Here is a 25,664-nt window from a genome sequence, read left to right as displayed (position 1 = left end):
ACTAAAAATAAAAGCTAACCCCCCCCCCCGGCCCCGCTCCCAAAAGGAAAAAAAAAAAAAAAGAGCACGTCTGTTGCAATAGTAGCCACATAAAAACCTTATCTTAAGCAGCTCTTATTAGGAAAAAAATAAAATAAAAACTTGAAAAAACAAAGACACATTTGCAGCAGGATGGTGACCTGACCCACTTTTGATTTAACACATGTTCAAAAACATGAATATGTTGATTAATATGTCAAATATTACAATCAGAGCAAAAACGGTAAGAGAAGCAACAGATTCCATATCCAACAAAAGAGAGCAGGGAGTGTCGTAGTCAGTAGGGGAGACCCCAAATAGTCGAATATTCGACGATTCGCTCTAACAAGCCTTAGTCGACTGCCAATCTCATAGTCGAATATTTGCATATAAAACGTGGATCATTCCATTCAAACCATGGGGGTGCTCAATGTTTAATTTTACATTATTTTCTGTTTCCCATAAAAATAGTGTCTCATATAGCCTATTTTGATATAAATATAGACTTATTTAATGTAATTCTGAGAACAGCTTTTGAAGTGTTAAATCTTCTTAAGGTGGTAATTAAATCTCCCCTGGTAATTAAAGGTGGACCATTTAGCAGGACCTGTGGAGCAGACGTACCTCAGCCGGCCTTTAAATCTTTCTACGTTCAATGGTAGCTCAAAATGTCAGGAAAAAAAAACTTCAGTTGATCCTAAAAATAGTGATGAAGATGAGGAGCAGCTTCATGAAGAGGACAGTGAGATCAAGGATTACCGGACCACAAAATCTGATGAATCAGATCTGACTAAGCAAATCCTTAGTCGGGCTCACCCCTAGTAGTCAGCCTTTTATGTATGATCCCTTGAATTGAGAGAAAAATGAACATTTTGTTGACTCTCTCTCCAACATGAGTGCTTGTCATATAATGCTGAGAAGTCCTCAGTAGGCAGCAGACAAAGTCAGCCTTCATTATCACATTTACATTCCTTATCAGCTGTCGTTTTTTAATTCCACGACAAACTGCCATTCAAGTCTTTAATTGCATATCCTTCAGCCACTATTTCAACAGCTTTTAGTGTTTACAATTCATTTCATATCTCACCTCCTCCTCGGTGTTATTGTTTCAACTTAAGCAGGCATTTCATACGCTGATTGTTTCGACATGAATGGATATTTCAACTCCTTCCTCACACGTTAGCTTTCAGCACTTAATTTGTCTGACAGTTGAACTCGTGTGATATTTAAGCTGTGATATCTTGACTTCTTTGAGAAACTTATTGGTGCTTTAACCATTTTCATAATTTTAACCAGTGTTTTCACACTTTCACACTCATTTTAGCACTTAAACTCTAACTGAGAGTTTGATTCTTGCACTTCAAGTCCTTTCATCTCCTTTCACTTCAGTCAAAACTTGTAGATGGAGTATCACGTTAATTTTAAGGCTTCATGCTGTCCCTCTGATCCCTCTGTAGTAGCTTTACATGATCTATAACTATAAAAGCTCATCATTTATCTCAGGCTGGTGTCTTTATAGACCCTCATTTCAGCTTCTGTCTGAAACCGCTCATTTAAGCTACTGTCTCTTGATGCCCTACAAGCCCACTTTCATTCAATTGGCCAGCTCTCTAGACTGCACTATTGCCATGCCACATGGTCATCAGTGAGTTAACCTTTGGAACTGTATTTGAAATGACAAATGGAATATGTTTTGGAGCTGGAGACTGTTTTGGACAGGGAGCGATGAAAACATCTCCTGCAGGATGTTTCAGAGGCTGCCATCTTGCACAGTATACAGAAGCAAAGTTTCTACAGCAGCAGAGAACGGACAAACTAGTAACGTACATGTTTTTGCATTTAGTGGAAAGATGAAGAAGCAGAAAGTAGTTTTTGAGCCAAATAATTTGTTTTTGATGGTAAAAACTTGACAAATGGAGGATCATACTTATCATGAATCACAGGGGATTCTTGTCCCTGAAGGTCACCGTCACCAACAGGAGAGGTGAGCAAGGGAGTGTTTCATTGTAGAATCTGATAACTCGATAGTGCAAAATATTTCCATTTCTAAAAGCATGTTCCTGAGTGCCACATCAACCAATTATCCGTGCTTAACTGCAGGTACAACTTTTATTTTAAAAATCTTAGATGGTGCCATTTAAGATTCAGACTTACTTAATCGTCTATATATATTTTTTTGCACATGTAGTATCTACTTAGCAGCTAGTCCATCTACACTTAGTTTGATAATACATGGTGATTCACTTAGACCAGAATGAATAGACACTCAAGCTAACAAAAACTACAATCACCATAACGATTTCAGAGTTCTCCTTGAGAAGCTTTATTACAGGCAACTGAATGGAGACCAACACTGCTGCATTCTCTCCATCCCCTGATAAATACACCAGCCAGCAGCAGTGCAGCCGGCCACATTTGAGGTGTGCATTTATCTGTCCACTTGTACAAACAATAGGAGTAGATTTATTGACTTACTGAGAGCAAGGCTAGGGAGAAGCACAGCAAAAGTGGTATGCTTGCAAAACCCTGACAACACAAAGGTAGTGATTTACAAGTATACTAAAATTGAACACAATAACCAACAATAAGTCAGTGCAATCAAGTTGTCCGTGGGAGCTCACTATATCAGCAATGTGCCTGTTTGAGTGGAAAAGAAGATAAGAGAAGCTTTAAGTCTATATGCAGGAATATATCAAAGCATAAATATCCATTCTCCTTTTATAACTAATAAAATGTCAGTTTTATTTTTCAAAACATTTTATCATATTTTTTAGCTCTCTGGTTCTAGTTTTAGCGCAATGAATCTATCAGAGTGTAAGCACAATATCTGATCCTGCAGACACATTGAGTTTAGGAATGACATAAAAAGCCTTTTTTAAGTGAAGCACCACCCCCCCTGAGCATCATACCCTTGGTCCAACTCTTCAGGCAAAAGCTGTCTTTCTACCAGGTACAAACACAACATTTGAATTCAGTTTGGAATCTATTTTTCTTTTCACAGCGTGAACTTGATATTACTCCTCTGGGTTCATAAAACAGCCAGCCATGGGGAGCTTGACTCCCCTTAAAAGACATGAGCTCCCCAGAAAGCCTTACATAAGAACATTTAGAGTGGCTCTGAGATAGTTTTATTTTATAAACCAATATTCTTTTTAAAAAACTACGCAGTTTTTTCCTGGTGTGGCCAAACAAGCATTGGGGCATGTTTGAAGCTCTGCTCGTTGTCTTTTAAGGGAATGTCTTCACACAAGTCTTAGCTTTTTAACTGTGAATTGGCAAATACAGGTCTCAAACAACTGAGGGTAAATATTGCTACACTTTATAATTCACAGAATAACTTGTTAACTCCTTTAATAACCCACGGATTCCCCGTCTTGTTTTCCGCTCCTTACATTCAAATTTCCCCCAAAAAACTTGTTAATTGATGGAGTATATGGTTTTCATGGTGAAATACATGCTGGGCTTTTACATTTCAACCAATCAATACACGGGGGTGGGACTAAGTATCTACAACCATTGCCAATTGGCAACTACGTACTGTAGGTTTCAATGCTGCATAATTTGATGGCGCCACCACGGTCACCACGCAGCTGCTTAATATGTTAATGAGATAGCTGAGAATGACTGCTGTAACTGAGTTTTTAAAGCTTGTTGATAGGATTAGCGGTTCAAAAGTTATTAAGCATTTAAGAAGAGCTATTTTTGGCCACCGGTGGCCGTCTAGGTCTTTGAGGGTTAATTCATTTAATAACCCGGAAGGGAAAAGATAGTTTAGAATATAAACACTAATTTCACATCTGTTACTAAACACAAACACCCTGACTCTACAGCTTCTGCTGCAAAAGTACCACGCTCCTTCCTCCACTGGCACTGAGTTTTGGCAATAGACTTAAACTGTAAGGTGCATAATGGGCAAAATGTGATATAAAGTAGGTTGAAAAGCTGCAGGTGAGCACCACATATCTCATTTAGAACTGGCTATGCTGATTTATTTAACCTTGACTTGAACAACCACTTCTTCCCTGGACTTGATGACAGTGCCATGTGAGGGTCTTGGACATTTATGATGCAGCTGCAAAGTTGCCATAACTTGTCAAGCTGTGAAGAGTTTTTGGCCTGTTCATTAGTCTGCTGCTGGCCCTGAGCTGTGACTGTGCAGATGAAGAGGGAGGGTGGGAGGCTCTCTCTTGACAGCTGAGGCTGCTCTGGCAGCACAGAGAAAAAGTTGACTGGAGCTCTGCTATTATATCTGCGCACTCATGTACTGCATATAAAATCACCTCTGTTACAGGTCCTTCTGGTTAGTAGTTTTCCCTGCTGCATGAGCTTGTCAGTAAAGAGAAGCCACAACTCTTGTTACTCCTCCCATTGGTAGAACGCTGAAGCCTTTTTCATATATACCACTAAGTGTACACAGAAGTCATCTTATAGACACTGCACAGCCAGAGGAGAGAGCAACTGCAGCCAGACTGACAGATACTTCAAGTGCCCCCAGCTCACAATGACACTCTTCATGTATATTATGTATACAACATAATAATTGAGAGGGCATCTGTCTAAGAGACGGGGAGATTATGGGAAGTAGATCCTCAACAGTGTCATTATTGATTTTCAAATCATGCATTTCATGAGTTGACAATGATCCACTGTCGTTCAGTTACTGAACAATTTAAAAGCAGCAAAGTGGGACACCGGTTTGGCATGGTGGTTGATTCTTGTGCCCCACATATAGAGGGATACACTCATGAAAGCAGGTGGCTCAGGTTCAGATGTCATTCCCCACACTCTCCTCCTAGCGCTCTAAAATAAAAGGCATGAAAAGCCCCCAAAAGATCTTAAAATAGAAACAGAAAAGCAGTGAAGTGATATGTATTTGTTAGACAGCACAGCAGACAGAAAGTGTAACACTCTTGGTATTATAGAACAAAATGACTGCCCTTTTTGAACATGGTGAAAAATGAAATATGTGAAAAATCTGACTTTGTTATGCTGAGGGAAATCAAAACTTTGTTTGGATTACAGAGAGATTACTTGTTTCATTGGCCCATCCATCCACCTGTCTCACCCCCTCTGTGGTAGCTCTATCATAACATCTTGTGAATTCCTCCTTCTGACAACAGTAATAATTCAAGGCATGGCTGGAGAGTCAGAAATGTTTGCTTTTCTCCAGTAATATTGATGAATTCAAACTCTCACTAAGGGTCCTTTGTATCCAGAAAATATTTGAAAGTCTGTTATTTGTCAATACCTCCAGAGAGCTCTATTGCTGCCTCCTCTCATCTTCTTAAGAACCCTTCCTCTGGGCTTGGCAGCAGTTGCCGGTCTCACATAGAGAGGTCACATGGGGAGTCATTTTGGCAGCTGCTGACCTGCCATCCAAGCTTGCCAGTCCTTTCCTCAGCCATTGGCGGGCTGTGCCAAACAGAGAAATGAAGCATGTTATCTGTAACTAATACAGTCCGTCTCTGTTGTGGGATTATCTGACATCTCAGACTGGGCTTTCTGCTGTCCTCTGTGTGAAATGCTGCTGATCCACCTGAAGACCAACATGAGAGGCATACAGCTGAAGCCAGAGCAGCTGTGAAGCGGTTTGATTTTTTAATCAACAGATAAGAGCATGGCACAAAAATGAGCATATCAAAAAATGTTCATCCACCTGCATTTAGAAATAACGATGCTCCTGAATATCCATCCTGGTTTTCCCATGATGCACCATGCTTAAAACTTGATGTTAATTATGGAAATGAAGTTAAACTTAATCACATTTGTTTTTGTGTACTTTCACTTAGAGCTGAAATCTCCAAAGGTTCACTTTTGAATTAATTTGTCTCTTCATGGTGGATTTCAGGAATACTTTTGTCCGCGAGTCACCACTTTTCTCAGAGTCAGCTGCACCAATAAAATAAATATCTCCACGGACAATAAACAAACAGCAGCAGTCATATCTTCCAGGCATGCGGTTGACAAAACTGCAGATCAGTGGGTGTCAAATTATTTACAAAACACATCTAAGTCAGAGCTCGAAGTCAAACGGAGCTTCTAAATGTACAGTTTGTTTATGTGTGTGTTGTACAGAGTGATGCCCTGGGGAAGGCTACGCCATCCTTTGTTATTCTTGTTTGTGTGACTGCTGTTCCAAGGCAAGGACACGCTGGTTTATACACGCAAAGTTCATAACTTTCACAGTTGTGTTTTAGATCGTCTCTAATTCAGTATATGAAAGATCATAAGAAAGTCCTACTCGAAGTTTGAGCAAAAGGGAAAGGTTATTCTGTGAATCAAAAACGGTGGACTCAGATCTAGTGATGTGAACTGAAACATCAAGGTGCTATCTTAAAGCCAGGATTCATTCTTTGTGGATTCAGAACAAACACTTTTTGTGTGGCTGGCAATAAATGGTGCCATGGAGTCACTTTTGGTTAGTTCTGAGGACTATCCATGTTTCTAGGTTAGGGTTAGGGTCATATGAATGAACTACATTTTTTTTGCAAACCAACTTTCTAAGTAAAGAGGATAAGCACTGCAAAAGCTCATAACACATAATACGAAAGAAAATAAACAATTCAATTTCTGGAATTTAAATTGGAGAAAGACCTAGTATTGAACCTTGTGGTATTCCTCAACTACAAAGAGGTTTATAGGAACACTTATCCATACAAAACCGCTTTAGTACATGACTTTATGTACAGTGCAGATCAATCCTGGAACAAAAACCCCTTCAAATCCGAGATCCCAATTGACTGATGGACAGGAGCACACCACACCCAGTATGCTTAGCCCATCATGGCAGCCACAACAGACAAGACGCAAGAGCTTGAAGATCCCTGACTATCATCAAGATTGTCTAAGTAGTGTGCTGACATTGTTCAATAGCAATCGGATACATTCCTGGCAATATTTTCAAGGAAAAGTGTTACAGAGGCTTACAAAAACAATATGTCATCACACAACACACACAGCAAAAAGAACACATCACACACAAAGTGCACAAAGTACCCTCAGAGGTTCATATTTAGAGTTGCCATGGCGTATGGAGTCAGGCTTTTTCTAAAACAGGCCCTCTCTCATGTTGGTACTCTGTATGTCCGCCCAGAGGGCATAACAGTGAAGTGGCAGTTGAGTGGGTGAGTGAAGTCCTGCACAATAGTGTTTGCAATGTGTGCTGTGGCCTTAGTGTTTGGCTTTAAGAGGTTGGAAGTGGGGAGACCAACACCGACAGATGACATGGCACCCCAAATCATCATAGTGCTTTTTCTCCTTAGCCCAGGTAAGACAATTCTGATGTCACTGTGTCATGAGTGGCTTGATGTTAGTAATGTGAGTTGTAATCCTTTCCCTGAAGATATGTCTGTGTCTTGGCTCTTGATGCTCTGACACCAGCCTCAGCATTCGTTCTGCCTGTGAACCTTTCTGACCAACTTTACATTAATATGCTTTGAAACAACACTCTGTGAACAGTAGGCCTTTTCAGCTGTGACCTTCTGTGGTTCACCTTCTTTATGGAGGATTTTGATGATTATCTCCTGAATAAGTATCAAGTCAGCAGTCTTCTGAGAGAAACAGTTTTTATTCTGTTTGAAAAGTCCTTTGCTCAAAATGAAATCCTCTAATATTTTGATATCTGTATTTTTATATTTTTGAGCTGTAAGCCATAATTTTCAAACTTGAAACCAAAAGTCACTTGAACATTTTTAGTTGCCCTATAATGGGTCTAGAATATATTAAGTGTTCACTTTCTCAAGTAACTGACTGTAAATAAGGAACTTTTTCTCAATATTCTTGCACCTGTGTGATGCGCCTATACATGCCAGTGACAGGCATGTCAGGCCTCCCAGAACTTGATGAGCAAGCACCAACAACTGTATCATATTTGTGTTAGTAAGGAAATAATATAAAGTGAGATTTTATTTAATAAAAGCTGAATAATTGATATTAGTTAGTAGGATTCTGTAACTAATACTATAAAATTAAGGTTTTTCTCAACTCTTCCCTACTGTGTATGAATGTGTTTATTCCTTTAAGAGGACCCCTCCCTCTGCTTCACCATCCAAACGCTCGATGCACTTGCCTGTGTTTACCTGTCTACATTACGAAACATGCTGACTGGTCTGATCCTCATAAAGTTTGTCTCATCTCCCTGCCTGCTTGGGTTTGACTTGTGCCAACTTCAGCACTTTTTAGCACCTCCCTGGTTTCAGAGTTTTGCTTTTGGATTGAAACCCTTTTTCAGTCCAGCTCTAACAAGCAGAACGGTATCTGCCTTGTTCTCCACAATGTACTACAGTATATTTACCTTTAACATTCATGCTCTAATATGTAATACACTGCTGTTCTTTCATATGAATATCAAGAATTTATTAATTTAACACCATAAGGTATAGATTAAGTAGCCTATAGTGCAGGATTATGACTAATCTGATGATTGAAATTTTTTTGTCCTGATCAATATTATTTGACTTCTTCCATCTCAATAATACCACATAAGGCTGAGTGAAAATCCCACTAAGTGGCCAACAGGGGAATGTTAAGCCTGTAAATGATAACTTCTTTTTCATCCATGCCCATCTGCTAATATGTGTTTGAAACATCCTTTACTTTATACTGTACATCCCACAGGTATTGACTGCTTCAACCTCTCGTTGCATATGAAGCACCCAGAAATGGCCAATTTCCAAGTAAGTATAACACTCAGGAGAAATGCCAGTGTTGCAAAAAGAATTGATGAAAAATAAAGGGAGATGAAAAACGATTTCCATGGAGAGTGGTTAAGGTGCAGTATGGAGGCCCTGGTGCTACGAGGTACAGTAAGTCAATTCTAATTAAAAGTTTCTGCAAAGCAATTTAAACTTGTCAGGGATAAATATAATCACTGACCCGGAGACAGAGGCAAAGTGGTCAATAATAATGGTATGAGCAATTATATAACATTAAGATCTGAATGCAAACAAGAAAGTGAGTGAGTGAGTCAGAAGTGTCAGGTAAATGTGCTCAGTTCTTTTAGTCTAGATCAGTCTGTATCCTGGTCATAATTGACTGCACCAGTTGTTTTGTCCCACACTCTCTGCACAAAACTTCATTACAGGCTTGATGTTAAAGTTAAGTATCAACACTAGATGGGATAATGTTTGGTAACCAGGTGGTTCTTTCATAAACTGTAGGCTATAAATAATGGACGTAATCTCCGTGACGTCACCCATCTGTTTCTGAAGTGCTGTTTTGAGGCCAATCTTCGGCTGCAGCCATATTGGAAATGTTGAACTCAACATAACTGCTGTTGAGCGAGTGTGACATAAAGAGGCGGGGTTTGAGTCTCCTAGCCAACAGCTACAGAGTACCTGCCTGTCAATCAAGTCAGCTGTGCCTCTGGTAATGGAAAACTCGTAATCTAAATATCTTTGAAATTTCTGCGTTAGAAAAAAATTCACCCCCTGTTCAGTGTGTGCCAACAGAGAAATGAGCTATCCAGACTACACTAATTTTTTGTCCCAGACTGTAAAGACCTTTAATACTACAAAGAACATCTTTTTTTAATGGGTGTGTATGTGGTTTCCGGTGTATCTGCAGCCAGCCTCAAGCGGATCCTTGATTAACTGCAGTTTATAACACTTCCACATGGGGTTCATATTTTAAGGCCTGAGGTTGACGCTTGGGTGGAACAAGACCCCTCCACATTGGGTCACGGTCATGCCCACTCTGTGTGGATTGTAATAACCACCTATTCACTTAATATTATCCTTAACTGGAAACCCTGAATGAGTGAGCAGAGGACCCCTCCTGCTCATGCTCCCCTCACCTCCTTAACCAAGCTTTACTCACCCACTCACTGTACACTGTTTGGCTTATAACTATGTACATAAGCAATCAGAATATTTATACAAAGTACTAATTTCAAAATGATTTAATTGATGAGAAAATTGTATTTCTTCTGTTTAACACTGCATCCATAATTTCAGTCAACTCTGTAGCATTCTTAAAATGAGCTAACTGAGTTGCTATTACTCACATTAAACAGAACATTTCCTCTGGTGGTGAAGTAAATCATGGTGAACAGGACTGCATGAATCAGTGCCAGCTTGTGTTTGCCACCGTCAGGGTCTGTGACATTTACTTTTCCGTCTATCAGTCCTTGAACGCCACCGAATCCTGTGTTCTGTCACATGTTTTCTTCATGTGCCATCTTAAATTTTGCAGACTTCTTTGTCTTTACTCGTTTTTTCCACCATAAACACACAAACATCACAAATCATATACGGGTCTTGTTTCTGTGCATTGAGATGATAACAGTTTGTCCGCTAGCGCCTGTTATCAGAGCTGCATGCCAGGTCTCAACTCATCTATATATATATATATATAGAGAGAGAGAGAGAGAAAAAGCAGGCTGTCACTATGATTGGTGTTATGAAATAACCAACCAGAATCACACAACACAGCCTTGTGATAAAAACAACTTATGAGCATATGTGCATCACCTAAAGTTCCTTATTTGACGTCTGACTCTTGTTTTAGCAGAAATTTAAACGCTAGCCTCTGGATGATGGTCCTATGTTTGTAATACATTACTCAATCACTCTGAACAAACTTTTGTACAACCAATGGCACATCAAGATCTTCAGCTAGAAGATACAGTATCTTCTGTACATGATGCAGAGAAATACAGAGATAATCTTGCTTTGGAAATGCTTGACTCTGAAAAGGCTGCTGGTTAACAACCTAGTGTCTATCATAGACTGTATAATAATGTACGTAGTATCCGTGAAGTCACCCATATGTTCCTGAGCCCTGTTTTGAAGCCAATCATCGGCTGTGCTGAAGTCAACCTAACTTCTGTCACGGTAAAGAGGCAAGCTTTGAGCCTCCTAGCCAACAGCTACATTGTTCCCGCCTGTCAATCAAGTCAGCTGTGCCTCTTGTAATGGAAAACTTGTAATCTTAATATCTTTGAAATTGCTGCATTATGAAAAAAATTCACCCTCCGTAAAGTGTGTGCCGATAGAGAAATTAGCTATCCAGACTACACTTGTTTTTTGTACCAGGCTGTAAACATGTTTATTAATACTGCAAAGATCATCTTTTATTAATGGATGTGTATGTGGTCTCCGGTGTTTCTGCAGCCAGCCTCAAGCAAATGCTTGATGAACTGCAGTTTATAACACTTCCACATGGGCTTCATATTTTAAGACTGGATTTTGCCGCTTGGTGTCTACATTAGAACATGCAACCCAAAATGTTCCCCCCAAAACAAGCAGTTCCTGTTAGCTCCCAACAACTTCCAATTTTGTGTCTGTGTACCAAGATACAAGAAAAAAAGATATCACTTCCCAGCACCACAGCAGACATTAATGACTCTCTGGTGAATGGTGTTATTTTCGGTGGCTAAATAGCAAAATATTTCTGTTTGGGGTATTTTGAAGATTATGGAAGAAGAAGGAAAGTCAAATTGTCCAGTATAATGCATCCAATTTAATTTTACTCTGCAAGATATGTAAAAACAGTTTGCTATTGATGTTTCATATCATGTTCCACTGCTCCCAAGAGTAAAAAACATTGTTGTGATCATAAAACCTGTTATTTCCATATGCTAAAGTGAGAAGGATTGATTGTACATACAGTGTTTAGCCTTACATACATTCTCTATCATCCAGATTGACAGGGTACAATCAAATGAACCGAAAACCTCATGAGCCCATCCTCATTAATATCACACAGATGGGACACATGACAAGAAAACGCTGTGTACCAACCGACAGCTTTATATTAATTGAATGCCCATGGGGTTCAGAGGAGCCATACAGCCAGAGCTTCAATTACTGCTTCAAACTGATGACAGGTTTATTGAAGAAGATCTAAACATTAGATCTTTTATACCACGCAGTCAATGTCATGTCATGGTCTGTATCTACGTGACTTCATACTAAACTTGTCTACCAAAAGCCCTCAGCCATTTTCTTCTTGCTCTTCTTACTGCCATCTGCCCTGTAATTACTGCACTGACCCCTTTTCTCCCTCTACCCTCACATGACCTCTCTGCTGATCTCCCAGCTTGCAGCCATAAACGGAATAGAACATGGGCACAGTCTCAGAGATGTCACCCATTGGTTTCTGAAAAGGCATCATGAAACTGCATGGCTGCAAATACCATATTAGCCATTTTGATAGATTTGCAATGAAAACTGTCAGGACCAGAGCATCATGTCTTTTATCTTCAGTTACCTGTTTTATATTCATTTTTCACTTATGCATCAGGTATCCCGTAGTGATTCAGAAATTATTCAAATCTAAACTACCAAGTGAAGTGAGACAGTGCAGAGGAAGACAGGAACATCGTTACAACAGTGACACTACAAGTGAGAGGAAACAGAGGAAGCACAAAGCGTCAACAGCTTCTGCAAGGCTGAGGAGACAAACTGAAGGAGGAGGTGAAAGACATACTGACTCACTGTGCAGCTTTGTATTACTGGGTTCAATCAAGTACTTGAAAGCGATTACGTTTGCTGTTCATCTTGAGTTAAAGACTACAACAGCTTTTTGTACTTCACTGCAAATCTCATAAAAACCTTCAAGGAATCATAGTTTCCTTGGGCTTCTATCCTGAAAAGGAACGGAAATTCTTTGAACAAAGTAAATTAAAACTCAGCATTCAGACTTGTATTCCAGAGGTTTTGGCAGCAATGAAAGACAAGACAGTCTTAATGTTTACAACAATCGAGAAAAGGTTGATATTTCAGAAAAATACTGTTTATGGAGGAGATAAGAAACTGTTTTCTTTCAGTCAACAAGAGCAATCAACCAATAGTCATGCAGGGTCATGGTCATGTGCAATCATATATAATATAAGATGAGAGTAAAATGTAATCTTCTAATGTATGCATCAAAAAAGGGTTAAATATTTATTAGTAATTAGCATTACAAATGGAATAGTGATAATAGTATGAGGGTGTGAGCGTGTTCTCTCAGTGCTAGGGGAAAGGTCATCATGTGGGTGGTTTGGATCCTTTGTTTCTCTAACCTCATTCTAGCAGTCCCTAGCATACATATGCTTTAGACAAGTAAAGCACAGTTTATTATATGATCAGTCAAACAAACCAGTCCCTTTAGGCAACGTTTCTGTATCAGGCAGTTCTGCTTTTAGCAATCTGAATATTTAAGATAGTGTGCTCTAGTTGTTTGAGGGTACAGTCAGAATCTCTTTGTTCTGTCTCATTCAAGCGGCAACCTCCAGTCTAAAAATAGGAGGCCTCTGCGGAAGTGTTAAAAACTGCAGTTCATCGAGGATCCGCTTGAGGCTGGCTCCGGAAGTACTGGAAACCACATGCACACCAATTCAAAAAAAGCCGATCTTTACAGCAGAAATGAACATGTTTACAGCCTGGTAAAAAAACGAGTGTAGTCAGGATAGCTCATTTCCTGTTCAACACACACTGTACAGGGGGTGAATTTTTGTCTAACGCAACGGTTAACAAGATATTGAGATTACGAGTTTTGCCAAAATAAGGACATGAATGACTTGACTGAAAGGCAGGAACACTGTAGCTGTTTGCTAGGAGGCTCAAACCCCGCCTCTTTACATCACACTAAGTTATGTTGAGTTCCACATTTCCAATATGTCTGCCGACGATTGGCGTCAAAACAGCGCTTCAGAAACAGATGGGTGACATCACGGATACTATGTCCATTATTTATCTATGGTCTCATCACTTACGCCAAAGTCAGACTCCACAATCATTTTGTCTGTTACGATGGTCAATGTGTCAGATTAGGTGATCACAGAGCCTGTGACTTGACCTTTAGACGTAACAGACTCATCAGTGGTACCCAACCAATCATTGTGACCAAGGGACTGATAGAAAACACCAAGTTGAAAGTCTTTATGCCGATATCTTTTCATAGAGATAAATACATTTTTGACAGATAATCCCAATGAGAGCCAGGATACCATGTAGGCTGCCTGCTTTTGCTCTCCAAAGCCTTGTGACTTCCCTGTGATTCTGAACGGTCCCACGGTTTGTGTTTTCAGACACAAGCAGACTATGAACAAAATACTTGGTTGTTTCATTTCACATTTCGTGGGTAAGTAGGTACTCCTAGACGTTCTCACAGCCCTATGTTCACTAAGTCTCGGCATCTATAAGCTCTGCTTCAGCCAATACCCTTTCCGTTCAGCCTATTCTATTTTTTCTTGTAATGACTGTGATTGTGACGATTTCTGCTGCTGCTGATCAAAATACAATTATTCAATCATTAATTAATTTACTATAAAGTGCTTCCAAAAAATCTTGTGGGAGGATAGGGCTTAAATTGAAGGGAAAAGTAGAAACACAAGACCTAATTTTTAAAATGTCCTAGAAATGTCGGATCATTGGGCTGTGGGAACATAGGGATGACCCCCTCCAGATACGAAGGAATGTGCGCAAAAATACTAGTAAAGTGGGTGTTTCATAATATACCCCTTTAAAACCCTGTCAGCAAAAAAAGAACCCTTAATGATATGAACTTCATGCTCTTATCACAAGAGAAGTCAGTTGGATTCTGGGAAAAAAAACGACATGCTAGCAAACCCAATTAGGAGACTGCTTTCGTGGGAGAGCACGATGAAGTCTTTCCCACTCCAACACCTGTTATCTCCCCCTCTACCACCAGCGACCATTGCATGGTCCTCCACCAGTAGTGGTGTTATCCCACCAGATAAGGTCTCCTGTCAGTCACGCTGACCCCGGGGACATTGTGACATTTAGTGAGTGGAACAATGTCACAGCTGCTTGCCTGACCTTTCACAACAGCCCCGGCAGTACGGCGGCACGAGAACGTCACCTTCGCTCGCAGCTGCGTATGCGGCCCATCTCTGACAAGAAGTCAATTTGTGCTCTTGAGTAAAGGTGTAATGATTCTGTAAGTGCAATTTTCTTTCATTTACCACCTGCAGACTATCTTGCACTTCTCTATCTTTAAAAAAATGTGGTAGACAGTTAAGTGCAGGTGTCAAAAAAAACAACATTGTGTTTTACATTTTGTGTTTACACCTGCAAAACTTACACCTTGGGTTTGCTTTTGCAGTCTTTTCAAAAAGGAGAGGTTAATATGAGTCTCTAATTAGGGCAAAACAGGAGTGAGCAGAAAAACTGAATTCCTGGAAATTATTTCTAACAGCACAGAAGCATTAAAACCATGTTCAGAATACCTTTGTTAACACTGCCACCCGGTGTACAGAGAAAATGTTACATGTATTTTTCTGCAAGGTGATGCCCCTTTTTAGATTATGAAGCTCTGCCCAAATTCCAAAGTTAGGTCATTTTATTCATCGTACACAGAAAATGAATTAAAAAAAAACAGAGACATAATCTTAAGAAAGATGCATGCAAGTAAATGCTTTTTTGAATGGACTTATTTAATCAAACCAAGGTCTCAGTTTGCCTGTATTTTTAGTCCAGCAGAGTTTACAGACCTTGAATGCTAATGTTATTATTAGGATGCAAAGCATGCAAGCGCTTTGCACTGTGCAGCCTTCATGCAGTGAGAGAGTACAAAGCCCAGAGATGTATGCACATGTCCTGAACTAAAAGTACTACACATACAAACACACAATTTGTCTTTTAAGATGTTAGGGCATCTTTAAGCTCACAGATCTGTTCAATGCACGCAGATTCCTTGTTCCCTCTGATCTGAATATCAATATCCCCGACTCATTTGCCCTTCCCTTTCCCCTCTCTGGTATTTATTTTCATTATTGCTTATTATCTAACAGGCAACTGATTGAACTTGTTCCTGTGAATCATCACTTTTCATCCAATCATCCCTTTGACACTAAAGCAATCTAAAAATGCATGCTCTTATATTATTGAAGATCTGTGATTGTGCTATCTATATGCAAATGAGCTGTGAAAATTCAACTGTGGCTCAGTACATAGCAGACCTTTGTAGGGAATACTGTACCAACAGACCTGTATGACTCTGCATTGTGTATTAAAGAACCAAGTCACATAATCAATAAGCTATAAAGAAGCTTTCACGGCTCCGATTTTATTTATTTGCAGCAATTTTGCACAACTGTAATAAAAATCAAGTCAGCAGTGTGTGTGTGTGTGTGTGTGTGTGTGTGTGTGTGTGTGTGTGTGTGTGTGTGTGTGTGTGTGTTTCTAGTTTCCCAAGTGCTGCTCATGCACAGTCTTGCTCTCTCCAGCTGCAACATATAGTTTATATTAAAGCGCAGCATGCACATCCCATAATGTCATGTTACCATGGCTCTCATGAAATTGACATGAGCAGCATTTGCAGAGATTTATGCAATTTAGTGCTACTAATGTTCCAGCTTTGAGTATTACAATACAAGTATTGAAACCTTAGATGTGAACTGATCACTGAACTGCAAATGAGAGACAACATGTTTATTCATCACACTAATTTGTTGGTCTAAATATTAAAATCATCTTTTTCATGTACAAACATGTCTGATATGTGCTTTTCAAAATAAACATTTGGCATCCCTCAAAAAAAAAGAAAAATCATGTTGTCTTATAAACATCCCCTGTAGTGTTAGAGTTCATACATTAAAAAAAATAAGTAGAGCAAAAAGTAGGTGAGGGGAAAAAAAAGACTTCAGATAAAAGACAAAACCTGCAGATTTATGCTCCTCTGTGTCCACAAATGTTTTCACTAACGTCACCTCAGATAACTCACTAACCTTCAGACCTCCAACCTTCACACACAAGACACACTTTTTGTTTATTTACTTATACATGTTTATATTTGTATTATTATTATCTATTTATTTTATTTTTATTTTTTTTAGTATGTAATATTAACCCCTTGAAATCAATAATTAAGAAACTGTCATTCAGTCTTATCTGTGTCATTATCATTACTTAACATATTTATTTTTTTATTTATTTCCCCTCTTTCATTGCTTATTTTTTAGGTAATTTCTGCTCTATTTCTTTTTTATAAACATCAATTGTTTTCTTCTTTTGTTTGTCTGTTTGTTGCTGTTTTGTTTTTGCCTTGTTTGTTGCTGTTTTGTTTTTGCCTTGTTTTATTATTACTAGTAGTATTATTATTATTATCACTCCTTTGTTTGTTTGTTTGTTTGTTTTTTCTCCTATGTTGTCCATATTTATGCCTTTTTTACTTGTTATTCTGTCTACTATCACTTGGTCACCCTTTTCTTGTAAAGCACGTTTCTTGCACAATAGAAAAATAAAATGAAACACCTCAGATCATCTCTGAGATGTTGCAATTTTTAATCAGTGAGAAAAAGTTGACTAGATGTGTTCTGCTAGAAACACAACTTTTACTTATTACAATATTTATTCTTATACCTTATTAAAAAAGGCGATGAAACTTACAAAATGTCTTATGACTTATAGTTTTTAAATTGATGGAGAACGATACAAAATTCAGAAAATTTGAGCCACTCTGTTTTTTAATGAAGAGAAATTAAATAAATGAGTGAGCTTGAATTTTAATAGCGACCAAATATAAATGAAACATTGCAGAAAGAATTTAAGAGAGCAAGTTCTCACTCATGTCCTGAAAGATTCATCTGTATTCAGCTTCTCCCAAACTCAACATATTGTTTGTAACAGCAAATTAACTTGACAGAGAAGAATTCAGCTCCAAATAAATTGACACTAAAAAAGAAAACACTTTTTTTTTTGTCTCTACCATCCAGAATTCTCATACAGTCCCTTACACCTTTCATCTTCTGCTCTCGTCTGCCTGTCTCAGAAGCCTGAGCTTGCTGGAAAACAATCTAATAATCAAGTCATTTACATAAATATCAACACATGGGGTAAGCAGTGTGAATGTTCCCAAGCAAGCAATCAGCAAAAATTAGCATCATGGGGCTCAGTGTTAGCAGCATTGTTAAGAGATGAAAGAGTGTGAGGGCCTTAGGGCAGCAGATAACAGAGCATGAAGCAGCTGATCTACAGTAGATGAAAGACCGAGCTATATGCACAGAGGATGGAGATTCCTCTTGTGAATATATCTGCATATAGCCTATTAGTGTAATAAGATGTATAAAGACTCTTAAGGCTTCTGTTTTCCTTCACTTTTAAGATTTCAAAAATGTTTCAACATTTTGCATTCCTGCATATTCTCTCTATTATCCTTACACTATCAATATTACAGTTTTGTTATAGGAATAATGTAGTATACTAAACTTTTGCACACTGGACAGGATGGCCCCTTGCAGCTTTTGGAAGTTGTCTCTAACTTGTTTGGTTGCGAGTTGGTTGTAATCTGTAATTTCACCGCTAGATGTCACTAAACCTTAAACACTGTTCCTTTAAATAGTCAGGTTGGGAGATCTTGGTGTATTGACTTATTAACAATGGAAATTATATATTTTTTTAACAATCTCCTTGTATTTCTACGCCCTGAGACCTTGTACACACATTAAATAAAGTAGACTCCCAATATGCAACGATGTGTTTAATATATAGAGCTGTATGTCAGCTGATTCATATGTTATTAGTGGGTGTCAATTTGATGTGCAAAATTATTTTGTGCAAAGTATCATTAGAAGCAGTGATCTGAGGTCAAAATGCTTTTATCTGATCCAAACCAGTGATGCAGAGAAGCAGATGAGATGTTTCAACAGGCTCTCAATGCTTGTCATGCACACACCCCTCATTAGACCATATTTTCTACATCTGCCTCTGTGCAGCCCAGCTGGAGCTCACTTTAAGGTTAGAGCCATTTGACTCAGACAGATATCAGATAGTACTATCTGGGAGCTGCCATGTTCAGAGCAGCACTGGGCTCGCTCTGGGCCTGATAAGAGTCATCCACAGCAGCTGGTGGGTCATGTTTTTCCACTCGGCCCCCCTGGACCACAGAGTTGAGTGGCCGTAGGCCAGTCAGAAGAGTCAGGCTGTGCAAATAGGATAAAAAGAGTCACTGTGGACTTATGTATTTGCTCGGGTCTCTGATTTTGTGTAATGTAGCCAGTTCAGCAAGATGGAGAGAGTTTTAGATAGTGACACTTTGGTTTGTTATTGTGTCAGTGATCTGCTGCAACAACAGCTGGTCCCATCATGGAGGAGTCATTGGAGCATGAGTGCAGATTGGATTTACACCACTGAATGCTACATTACAAGCATATTAAAAATTAAAAGAGCAATCTGTAAAAGATAAAGTTTTAGTTGAATAATATTGGTAAATGGTCTGGAAACTTTAATTTGTCCCTTTGATGTAGCCATACTCTGGGTACTCTGAGCTGTTTTATAGAGCATGAGCACACAAAATGATCTGACCCTTCCCCTCAGCTACTCAGACACAAAAACAGCAACTCCGTTGTTCTACAGAGAGCTCCATAGCAGCAGCACAAAGCTTGTCGCTATCCCTACATCAGTCCAATGCCTGGCAATTTGACCAACTAAAAAGTAGAGTCTCCAGCTAGTCTAGCCCTCTGCAAACTTTGCAGAGCTAAATTGAAAAGGATGCTGCTCACTTTTCAGGTAGTGCATCTCATACTTCGATTTTTACAGCACCTCATACAATCCCACTTTAAAAAAGCCAAACTAAAGTATATGTATAACCAAATTGCACCCACCAATATATAAATAGCAGATAAGAAAACACTGAGTTATCTGTGACATTCATCTGGAAGGATTTTTTGAAAGCACTAACCAAGCTTTATCCAGTTAAAAAGGGACATTTAGAGTAAATCAGCAATTAAAAGCAAACATCAATTAAGACATTTACTGCATGGTGGCCAACAGGTACTTAATCACCTGAAACTATGTAAATGAAAGATATGTCTTTAGTTCAACGAGGATCAGAGTTAATAGTGTCCTTATGTGTTTGTTTTTCCGTGGGTGTCTTTTACCTTCAGCACAACTCCTGTTTGTTTGGCCAGCGTGGGTGCTGTCCTCTGTGAACTGATGTGAACAAGTCAGACAACAAATGCGATGGTTGGATCTCTGAAATCCACTGAAGAGCTGGAGAGCAAGGTAAATGTTGATTTCACCTCCTAACAGGCTGTGCAAACATGGAATAACAATGTGGAACAGGCAATTATGAGGGGAACTCATTCAGCAAATATCACTTTAGCTCCATCTCATTAGGAGAGAAATAAACCAAAATAATGAACAACATTAATACATCATTTAACTCCTCATTTACCTCCAGTGATTAACGTGCCTCATTCCACATTTTATATTGGAAGTAGATGTGATAGTAATTACATTGTAAACTTTTTTCTACACCAGCCTCAGCGACAGAAGGTACATCTGTGTTTCTTCAGCTGAGAGAAGGAGCCCACGCATTTATTTTCATCTCTATAAACACCAGGTGCACAGGCAGTGTGTGTGTGTGTGTGTGTGTGTGTGTGTGTGTGTGTGTGTGTGTGTGTGTGTAGGTGTGTGTGTGTGTGTGTGTGTGTGTGTGTGTGTGTGTGTGTGTGTGTGTGTGTGTGTGTGTGTGTGTGTGTGTGTGTGTGTGTGTGTAACATCCTCTCTCTGTCAGCGACAAAGTGTAAGAACTCAGGAAGAATTGCAGTCCTGCTAAAAGCCTGTACTGTACATCTTAACAACAAATGAATCTTGACATTTGTACCACGGTTTCCGGTTTCCTTCCCCCATTTCTCTGCACAGTAATCAAAGATAACAAATGCAGTTACATGTTCTGAATGACTTCAGTTCAGTGTGATTCTTCCTATTGAAGCAATCAGTTTGAAGTTGAAGTCTTGTCATCCTCCCGATGGAGTCTGGACCCTGCTGGTAGTGATGGTGACAGTGAAGGAAAGATGTGTCTGTGTAGAAGTCTGTTGGTAAAGTTTGGCTGTGAGAGGAAAGTTAGGGAGGAGGAGTTTTTTTCTTTAGATAAGTTTCTTTTCACATGATATTTAGTCCTCATGGCTGATACTGGAGCAGGATTAGCAAAAAGACATACGTTTTCTGTTGAAGTATTGTATTAGACGGAGAAACTCTACAACCAGGGTGAGACTGAGGGTAAACCATAGACTGTATTAATGATGAAAAAAAAAAAATCACCCCGTACAGTGTGTGCCGATACAGCAATTAGCTACGTTGACAGAAGCCATTTTTTGAACCAGGCTGTAAACATGTTTATTTCTGCTGTAAAGATCATCTTTTTTGAATTTGTGTATATGTGGTTTCTGGTACATCCGGAGCCAGCCTCAAGCGGACGCTCAATGAATTGCAGTTTGAAACACTTATGCATGGGCTTCATATTTTGAGACCGGAGGTTGCCGCTTGGTGTAAACAAGCAAAATGGCTATGAACAAGATTAATTGTTGCAGGTGTGTGAATGCTGCACTGCTCTTTAAGGACCAAAGAGTCCAACTGTGTGCATATTTATGTTTCTTGGACATTTATCTGGACTGGAGCACACATCACGGCACCAGGGCTGTGATGGAAAACGTTAAACAAGTGCACCTGGTCACATTTTGTAAGCAAACTAACTTTAAAACATCAGCTGTTAAGTTTTTGTCAGGGTATAAGTACCTCATCATCACTGTGCATCCTCCAAAAAGAAGATCTGTACTCATTAATTTACTTCCACAACAAATGCATGCTTTAGCAAGAGCCACATCTTTACCACAGAAGGTGATCGTGCTCATGGGAAATGCAGTCTTCACCGCAGAAAACTCTAAACTACAAAGGGTTAACGTTAAATTCATGGCTGCATTTCTTGTCGTGAAGCTTTTAAGACCATACCCAGTCACTATGAATTTTAACTATATCTACTATAATGAAATGAAAAGCAATGGCCATGGCCGACTAATACATGTGTTATTTACCATACAGTTTTCTGATTTGCCTTATAATAAGCTGTAGTGTTCAGAGCTCAGACCTGTGAGCACAAACTGTATTTTAGTCTTAATCAAGAGGCAACCTGCGGTGTGTTGAGGAATGAAGCCGATGCAGGAGTGCAAAAACATTCATCATGCTAAAATGACATACCAGAGCTAATACTCCTAATGAAATGAAAAATAAAACCTAGTAGCAATGACATTGATCTTAAGGGTTGTAACACTTCCTGTAGAATCTATAATATTGATGTTTGGTACCACTGAAGTTTCTGCTCAGAGAAAGTTGTATACTCGTCTTGAGTTGAACATAAATTTCTATCTAAAAGTCCGGCCTTGCAGTTTCTCTACTGGATTCAGCTAACTAAACTGAGATTTGATGGCAGGAGAAGAATCTCAGCCATTAAATCTCATCACAAACTGATGGGGCCCTTCAAGTAGGGTGCGCTTAATTAGTTCATCTTGAGGGCCTGAATTTAATCATATTACCACACAAAAAAATTTAGACCATGCAGTTTTCCCGCATGGATAAGCTGTTCTAACTTCACATACAGTGGGAGGAATGGATGGCATAGGAGGACAAGCAGATTATTTCTGCCCTGGAGCCTTTTATTTATTTAATCCAGCAGTGTTTGAAACAGAAAAGCTACAGGGCAAAAGAAAATTTGGATAAAACTTCAAAAGAATATTGATTCCCCCTTCTAGGATATGACGGTGGTGTAGGCAGGAGTCAATGACAGACTGTCTGTTGTTGGTTGTCTGTCAGCCCTTTATTTTGGGTCTGGACTTATATTAATTTAAATTTGATGCTTTACCACAAAATTCTGCTACAGATATCCAAGGTGCAATCGAAATATTTAGAAATAATGACTAATTAATTGAAAAAATAGCATTCTAATGTTGGCATAACTAGATGGAACACGCAGGGACACACCGACGCACAAACAGACACACCAATTGTCTCAATTAACCTCATACCAAACGCCAGTATTCCTCTGTTCCTCTTAGTTTCACAGAGTAATATGATATTATCTTTATCTGAAACATACATTTAACAGCGTCTGGTTCACTTACCTGTTCAGGTGCGTAACGCACGCGCTCCGCCAGATCCCGCTCCTGTTTTCAAACGAGGAAACGGAGCGCATCATTTCCGCAGGATAAAGAGGCGGATATAAGGGTCACATGATTTCTGCAATTTGATCTATTGGTTGGGTTTTTTTGTCATGTATGTGCTAAAATATGTGGTTTGGGTTGAAATAAAATGTGAGCCTCAACCCTGAACTTTTCCTTGGCCTAACTGTAACCCTGCTAATGAGCTTTGGAGCCTAACCAATCACTGAGACACACAGCTACAAATTTATAATTTGTCTGTATTGGCACCAAAACTATTTAGTTACATAAATGTCAAGATCCTGGTCTAAGCTGAAATGAAACGTCAACACCATGACTTCTGTGTTTCTACAACTCCAGAGGGGTGGCATGGGCTCACCGTGACATCGGGCTAGCCACCCCAGGTGTCGCCTCAAAATTCTTAACTACAATTTGTTGATTGTGACATTTCAGGGGTGAGAGCATAACCAGACAAATACAGATTTTTAAACAGTAGTAAAATAACAGGACCACAAAGGCTAAATTTCAAATTATAAGTAAAATGTTTTTCTGTTTCCTTAAAGCTAAACGCAGATGTTCCTGCATTTTTCTGATATTCTGAGGCAACAATGTAATTTCCTGGAGAAAACTACTGAACATGAATCAAAGTGTTTATTTCTAACTCTATGGGACAACTGAAAGATAAGGAGCAAGAAAAATAAGACCAACAAATATAACCATGCCATTAGAAATATACTGGCTTCTTATTGTAACAGCTCGATATTAACATCAGGAATATGTTATGCAGTTTTATCCCTTGATTATAATCTGCACATATTTGTATTTATACCCCCAAGGAGGAGGGTTTATATACAAGAGACTTATCATGTGAAATCCTGCTTCAGAGGCAGAACATCTTATCTGTTCTATTGTCTGAAACGTTGAAGAATTCACTGATAAAAGTGTCTGTCTCACAATCTCAGAATAACAAACATGATGAGATTATTCAGCATTTAATTTGCCTCCCATCTCTGTCTCTTTAACTGAAATGTTATAGTTGAGTGATGAGGGCTGCTGGGGGATATGTTGTGGGCTGAGAGAGCCCCCTGGTGCTGAACAAATACCATTGCAGGTAGGTATCATGCGGTTTGTCCTTGTTACTGAACAATTGAACCTGAGGACGAGATACTAATCCACCAATGAGATTACCACGGCTGAAGGGTTGCCGTAGGGAAGGTGCATTATGTAAACTGTATGTGCAAAGCTTCAACGGTTATTTACTTATAATGAATGTAATTAGCTGCACTATCACTATTCATGTCCTATTAATATAAGTAGTTATTGCTTTGTTGTTTCCTTTTAACTGTGCCTAATATATTTTTGTGTATTAGGATATGATTTAGTGTTCATGAAATACTGACATCATTTATTACATAATTGAAGTGAAACATGCCACTCACCTGGGAAACTGACTTGTGCAGGAGTGGTGTAAAGTATTTGTGCACACATACACATAAACACCATGTTTCTATCCTACTCTTGTATCTGTCTCCAGTCATCATATCTACTTTTCCCTTTAACATTAAGGTATCTAAAATATATCAATTCGATGTGAATATGTTTCAACTTTAAAAAGTAACACAGCATAGTGTCAGTATATGAATCCTATGAGCTTAAGTGAAGTATTAACATATGCTCAAAAGAAAGCTTCTACGCATCCTGTTGCATCACAGCCCAAGAAGTAATTGATTTCAACATAAGTCCCACCCCTGGAAAAGTAAATAGCCAATCATAGCTCTGGGTTTTGTAGTGAGCCCTGGTGTGTCCAATCAAGAGTCAGAGGAGGGCACATGGCACCCCTGGCCACCCCTCTGGATCCAGCCCTGTAAGCTAGATTGCTATTTTAGTTTATAGAATGGTTAACGAGACCTCCTGAGTGCACTAAGGCATTTTTATAATAGTTTTATATTCAACAAAATAAAGCCTTTTCATTTTAGATATCAGTCCTATACATCCCATGGGCATGTGAGGGTAAACTTTATTTACTATCACATTTGATCCACTTCCCTCATTTAATCATGACTAACATTATTAAAACAGAAAATGACTTCAGTGGTGTTTTTTCATGTAATTGGCACAGAAAAACTCAAAATATTAGATTCAAAGCTATCTTAGTCAAATTAGTAATGGATAATTCATTGGCAGAATTAAATTGTTTAATAGACTAACTTAGATAAATTGACTGTGATGGTTGCCTGTTGCCTTTTTGATTATTTTTTAATCTTGTCAGAAACCTTGTTAAATATATTGGGCTTGACTAAGTGAGAATATTAAAGGAGTCTCTTAAAATATCTAATGAAATACAGTATGTTGCTAAACTTGAGAATAACATATTGGCCTGAATTCAACTTGACCAGATTCAATGACATTTTTAGAATGAAAGAAGAGCATGTTGGTTAGATTATGGCACTTTGAATAAACTTTGACAATGTTAAATGAAAATGAGAACCCCTAATTAAATTTTAGCTTACAAATATAGAAGATGCACTGTATGTTTTTTGATCCAGAGAAATGAGAGTCTCATTTGTTCTTTGGTAAGGTTTGTTTGCACACTGAATTCTCTTCTAACAGATCCACTGACGCATGAAAGCAGACGATATCACTGAATGTGTGCCTGCAGGGACAGGGTCAAGCCAGTGCACAGGATAAGTTTGTATTTATCTCGGTATTCATCATTCGGCTGCTTTGGTTCCCCTGATGAAAACTTATCAATGAAATCTTGAGAGGT

General features: G+C 38.9%; 1 long non-coding RNA gene across 1 annotated transcript in view; it reads right to left on the bottom strand.

Annotated features, from left to right (window-relative positions):
• LOC117805905 overlaps positions 1–22,908 on the bottom strand; it is a 43,703-nt gene extending 20,795 nt beyond the window's left edge. The window contains exon 1 of the long non-coding RNA XR_004629556.1: positions 22,862–22,908. This is a non-coding gene — a long non-coding RNA (uncharacterized LOC117805905). The remainder of the gene's footprint in view (positions 1–22,861) is intronic.
• Between the last annotated feature and the right edge of the window lie 2,756 nt (positions 22,909–25,664).

This window comes from Notolabrus celidotus, chromosome 22 (genome assembly GCF_009762535.1).
Source record: "Notolabrus celidotus isolate fNotCel1 chromosome 22, fNotCel1.pri, whole genome shotgun sequence".
Lineage (NCBI taxonomy): Eukaryota > Metazoa > Chordata > Actinopteri > Labriformes > Labridae > Notolabrus > Notolabrus celidotus.
Note: the sequence above shows the minus strand (reverse complement) of the source record. Positions and strands in the feature narration are given on the sequence as shown.